The sequence below is a fragment of the Hemiscyllium ocellatum genome, chromosome 9 (genome assembly GCF_020745735.1).
Source record: "Hemiscyllium ocellatum isolate sHemOce1 chromosome 9, sHemOce1.pat.X.cur, whole genome shotgun sequence".
In the NCBI taxonomy this organism is placed as follows: domain Eukaryota; kingdom Metazoa; phylum Chordata; class Chondrichthyes; order Orectolobiformes; family Hemiscylliidae; genus Hemiscyllium; species Hemiscyllium ocellatum.
The window spans coordinates 21,930,780-21,936,779 of NC_083409.1; positions in this window are offsets into that span (position 1 = coordinate 21,930,780).

The window sequence follows — 6,000 nt, forward strand, 5'->3', positions numbered from 1 at the left end:
CGAGGAGCAGTAAAATTGACGTTTCGGGCAAAATTTTCCCCACCCCCACCCTCCTCTCATTTATCTCTCCACCTTTCAGGCACTCTGCCTGTATTCCTGATGAAGGGTTTTTGCCTGAAATGTCGATTTTACTGCTTCTCAGATACTGCCTGAACTGCTGTGCTTTTCCAGCACCTCTAATCCAGAATCTGGTTTCCAGCATCTGCAGTCATTGTTTTTACCTAGTTGATTTTAACCCTACTGTGAATCCTCTTGCAAGGATGCCTGCCTTGAAGAAGTTTTCCTCCTCTCTCTATAAGAATCTCAGGGAGTCCCTCTTCCACTGCAACTCTCAGGTCATTTCCTCTGCCCTGAAGATCTTCAACCATGTCCTGCCCCATGACTTGTCCTACCTACCTATTCTTCTTTCCCACCTATCCAGTCCACCCTCCTCCCTGACCTATCACCTTCATCCCCTCCCCCATTCCCCTATTGTACTCTATGCTACTTTCTCCCCACTTTCTGTATTAGTGGTGCTGGAAGAGCACAGCAGTTCAGGCAGCATCCAAAATGCAGTGAAATCGATGTTTCGGGCTTTTGCTGCACTTTGGATGCTGCCTGAACTGCTGTGCTCTTCCAGCACCACTAATTCAGAATCTGGTTTCCAGCATCTGTAGTCATTGTCTTTACCTCTACTTTCTCCCCACCCCCACCCCCACCCTCGTCTCATTTATCTCTCCATCCTTCAGGCTCTCTGCCTGTATTCCTGACGAAGGGCTTTTGCCCGAAACGTCGATTTTACTGCTCCTGAACCGCTATGTTTTTCAAGCACCTATAATCCAGAATCTGGTTTCCAGTCATTGTTTTTACCAAGAAAAGAGGGAGAATATAGTTAATGCCAATTGTTTGAAAACACAACTGAAGTCACAAAATAACTGGAGCATACAAAGCAGGCAGGGTGTTTAAAGGGCAAGTATTAGAGTGAGCACATCGATTTTACTGCTCCTCAGATGCTGCCTGAACTGCTGTGCTTTTCCAGCACCTCGAATCCAGAATCCCTCTTTTCTCCCCATGGCATCATGCTATGGTACCCACCCCAAAGTGAAAGGTATCAGTGTGACAGGGCTCAGCCAGGAACAAATGTTGAGGCTGTACAGGATGTTTTTGAGGCTTCTTCTGATACGTGCTCTTTAAACACCCTGCCTCCATTGTATGTTGACAAACATGTTGGTGTTCTTAGAGGATATTATTTGAAGCAAAGATAAAGGAGAACCAGTGGATGTAGTGTAGTTTGATTTTCAAAAGCTGTTTGCTCATGCCCCACACAGGAGCTTAGTGAACAAATTGAGAGCATAAGGCATTGAGGATGCCTGTAGAGATTATGTCAGAGACAGAGTATGATTAAATGGGCAAAAATGAGGACTGCAGATGTTGGAAACCAGAGTTAGAATACCTAGTTCACCCCCTTCCCCCACCCGTTCCTGCCTAATTCCACCTTCCCTGCCTCTCATCTTTACCTGGTCTATTCTCCATTCTGCCAACATGCTGCTGCCCCTGCTTTATGCCAACAGCTTTATAATACCACTTAGAATACTGCATTCAATTCTGGCCGTCACATTACGGGAAGGATGCGGAGGTTTGGAAATGGTGCAGAAGAGGTTTGTCAGGAGGCTGCCTGGGTGTGAGTTGGAAGGAGAGGCTAGAAAAAAACTCAGATTGTTTTCTCTGGAGTGGTGGAGGCTGAGGGGAGACTTGATAGGAGTCTATAAAATTGTGAGATGCATAGATAGGGTTGACAGAACCTTTCACAATCTTTTTTTTCCCCAGAGTTGAAATGTCTCATAATAGAGGGGATGCATTTAAGGTTAGGGGTTTGGGGGAATTCAGAGGAGATGTGAGGGACAGGGTTTCTTTTTGCACAGAAAATAGTAAGAATCTGGAATGCACTGCTAGGGAGTAGGTGGCAGCACGGTGGGTCAGTGGTTAGCACTGCTGCCTCACAGCATCAGGGTCCTAGGTTTGATTCCAGCCTTGGGCAACAGTGTGGAGTTTGCACTTTCTCCCCGTGTCTGTGTGGGTTTCCGGGTACTCCGATTTCCTCCAACGGCCAGGTGAATCGGTCATGCCAAATTGCCCATAGTGTTAGGTGCTTTAGTCGGAGGGAAATGGGTCTGGGTGGGTTACTCTTCGGCGGGTCGGTGTGGACTGGTTGGGCCGAAGGGCCTACTTCCACACTGTAGGGAATCGAATCTAATCCAAATATAGGACTGTTTAAGGGGCTTTAAATAAGCACGTGAATATGCACGGAATAGAGGGATATGGACCAAGGGCAGGCAAAAGGGATTAGGTTAATTTGGCGTCATGTTTGGCTCAACATCATGGGCCAAATGGCCTTTCCTGTACCGCACTGCGCTGTTCTAAACCAGGTCCCACTGAAGGGGACAGTGTTCTCTGAGATGCTCTACTGCAGCTAGCTGATTTGTATCACTCTTAATTGTCAACAACTGACTCTCCAAAAGTTAATTTTCACTTTGAGAGATTCCCAGAAAGCAAAGGTGCCACTGAAATGCATGTAATTTCTAAATGACCGGACTGGCAAGTAAATTGCAGAATTACTGACCCATTGGATGGTTCATTTTCATATGATCACTGAGGGATTGCAACATGTGGATGCTAAAGCAACTTTTTATACAAATCTATAACAACTCAAAAAATCCTGGCATCTGAAAAGAGCAAGTGAGCATATTTTTGGCTCTCCAAGTGTTTAGTTCAGCAGATAATTGAGGAGACAATTGAGTGCTTAATTATTTGAATAATTCAACAATTAATTCTGTGGACAATTCAGTGATGATTCTTTCGATGTTTCAATATTACATAGTTAAGTGGATAATTGAGTTGAGAATGCAATGAAACATCCAAAGTTTCATTCAGTAGATAATTGTGTAAATAATTATTTTGATCTTCGAGTTAATAGCATTTTGCATCTTTCACTGTTTATTGTGTACTGAGGATAATTTGTTGGATATTTCAGCGTTCATCAACATCCACCACCTTTCACAATTCCCAAACAATGCCCTGTTCACCTACCTAGTTCACCCCCTTCCCCCACCCGTTCCTGCCTAATTCCACCTTCCCTGCCTCTCATCTTTACCCGGTCTATTCTCCATTCTGCCAACATGCTGCTGCCCCTGCTTTATGCCAACAGCTTTTTAAATCATGAGCATCTTCACCCATCTTCATTCTGCATCATCCAACCCATCCCCTATTGTTCTTCAATCTGCTGACTCTACTATCCAAACTTCTCCTTAGCCTGCCCAGTCTCCATTACGTTTTGCCTTCGCTAATGACCTTCACCACTGTCACTGTGTCCTCAGACTGCTGAATGCCAGTCCCCAGAGCACCATCATTCTGCCTATTTGCATCCTATGCTCTTCCCACTCATCTCTCATCACCCATTAACACAGTCCCATCTCACTGCACAATCCCCACAGCCCCTTCACTCCACCTCTTTGCACCTTCTGTATTGTACCTGCCCACTTCCACTACACTGCCGCCTTACTCAGACCGCATTCCATATTCACTCAGCCCTCTCTGTGCCTTCAGTTTTTGAGCCCTAAACATTACATCTCTCTGCATCACTTCACCTTGTTTAAAGACACCCCATCCTTCAGTAAAGTAAATCTGCCACCTTCACATGGTCTGGCCTACATTTAATTCCAGACCTACAGCAATGTGGTTGAATCCTAATTGTCTTCTGAAATGCCTGAGCAGTTCAGGAAGGGACAACAAATCCTGAACTTGTCAGAAATGCTCACATCCCATGAATAAAAAAAAATTGGTTAAATTTGTGCTTCAGTTGCTACACAAGCATGTACTTATGTATTGACCCAGGGCAGGTTTACAGAGAAATTTTTAAAGAAGGATAAAATAGTCACTGAATATAATTGCAGTTATTTAAGTAATAAATATAGCCAGATATTTTCCACACAAAGAGATGTACAGCACTGATCAACATTACAACCATTATTCTGATTAGAAGTGGCCAGTTTTACATCAATCTCGTTCACAATGGGCACAATGTCAAAATGCTGACATGATGGTAATCTCATTGCAGCAGTGAATAGTATTGCCGTGTTTCAGGGGAAGTTGATAACTACTGTTACGATGTGGGTTAAACCCCCCTGCTTAATTTAAACCAGCAGCACAGAAAAGATTTATCCCATGCTGTAATATGTGTACATTTGAGAGGCCAAGAACTAATTAAAGGAAAATTAACAACTTTATTTCTTAAAGTATAGCAGAGAATAATAAACTAACAACTATTTACAACTCCTTGCTCTAACCTATCTTTTGTCTATCATACTAGTCCGATAAAAAAACCCTGATTAAGACTTAACAAAAATTCAAGGTTTCAAAACCATCCAGCTGTCGAATCTTCTATTGGGATCTTCCTGTGGCGTCTTATCTTCTTAAGGATTATGCTTCATAGGTCATGGATTGATAAAGGTACCTTTAAGAGAGCTATTTTTCGGACACTCTCTACATGCTGGTAGTGTGACAGTTCTCCTCCCAACTGTTCAATTTTCCCCGGTCTTATACCCCCAAAGCATTGGATGGTGTCACTGGCTTTTAAGATTGTCAATATACTCGATTCAAATTTAATTGGAATTTGGTATTTTTCAGGGTATATTTTAAACTGATTAGCCTAATTCGAATCTGATTTTGTCTCCAGGCAACCAGCTACACTAACTTCTGGATCACAAGCTACATTGTATCTTGTTGAGAACTCTTGGTACTGTTAGGTAGTTCTGTTGGCTTTTAACTTTCTTAAAAGTATAGTTCACCCACACCTTCATAACACAACACAAGGATAAAGGAGATTGAGGATTATGATGCAATGAGGTGAGATGGAACAGGTAGAGTTTATGCTCCATTGGACATGGGTGAACTGCTTGGGCCTGATGCCTCTTCAGAAGGATGAGGGGGATTTATTTCAAACTTACAGAATACTGAACGGCCGAGACAGAGTGGATGTTGGGATGATGTTACCATTGGTAGGAGAGACGCAGCCTTAGATTAAATGGAAGACCTTTTAGAATGGAGATAAGAAGAAATGTCTTCAGCCAGAGAGTGGTGAATCTATGGAATTCACTGTCACAGAAGGCTATGGAGGCCAGGCCATTGAGTATGTTTAATTCAGAGATAGATAGGTTCTTGATTGTCAAGGAGATCAAGGGTTACGGGGAGGATGGGGTTGAGAAACGTATTAGCCGTGATTGAATGGTGGAGCAGACTCGATGGGCTGAATGGCCTAATTTCTGCTCCTATGTCTTACGATCTTTCTGCGTTGCAAAAAGTATTGTAAAATGCATGTGGGAATGAGTTCAAGTGAGCTTCTGCTTTGGCAAAGGGTTGGGGTTATGGCTGGAAGACGATAAGGCGGCAGTGGGACAAGATCACCCATGATCTTATTGAATGGCAGAACATGTAACGAATTCAATAGTCTCCTCCTGCTACTTCTCATGACCTATGAGCAGCACAGTGGTTAGCCCTGCTGCCTCCCAGCACCAGAGACCTGGGTTCAATTCCCACCTCAGGCTGTGTGGAGTTTGCACATTCTCCCCGTGTCTGCGTGGGTTTCCTCCAGGTGCTCCGGTTTCCTCCCACAGTCCAAAGACATGCAGGTTAGGTGAATTGCCATGCTAAATTGCCTGTGCTAAATTGCCCGTAGTGTTAGGTAGGGGTAAATGTAGGGGAATGGGTCTGGGTGAGTTGCTCTTCGGAGAGTCGGTGTGGACTTGTTGGGCTGAAGGGCCTGTTTCCACACTGTAAGTAATCTAATCTAATCTGACGGTCAAATAGCTTCTTACTGGTGTTTGCCTTCGTCTCCAGGTGGTATTGTGATGAAAAGAACTGTGACCTTTTATAATTTGCCCAAAGCAAGAGGGCAAGTGCAAGCGCTTAGCACTTTGTTTGAATCTCAGTCTGTCTCCGAGTTTCGTTTTCAGAAATAAAACTCAC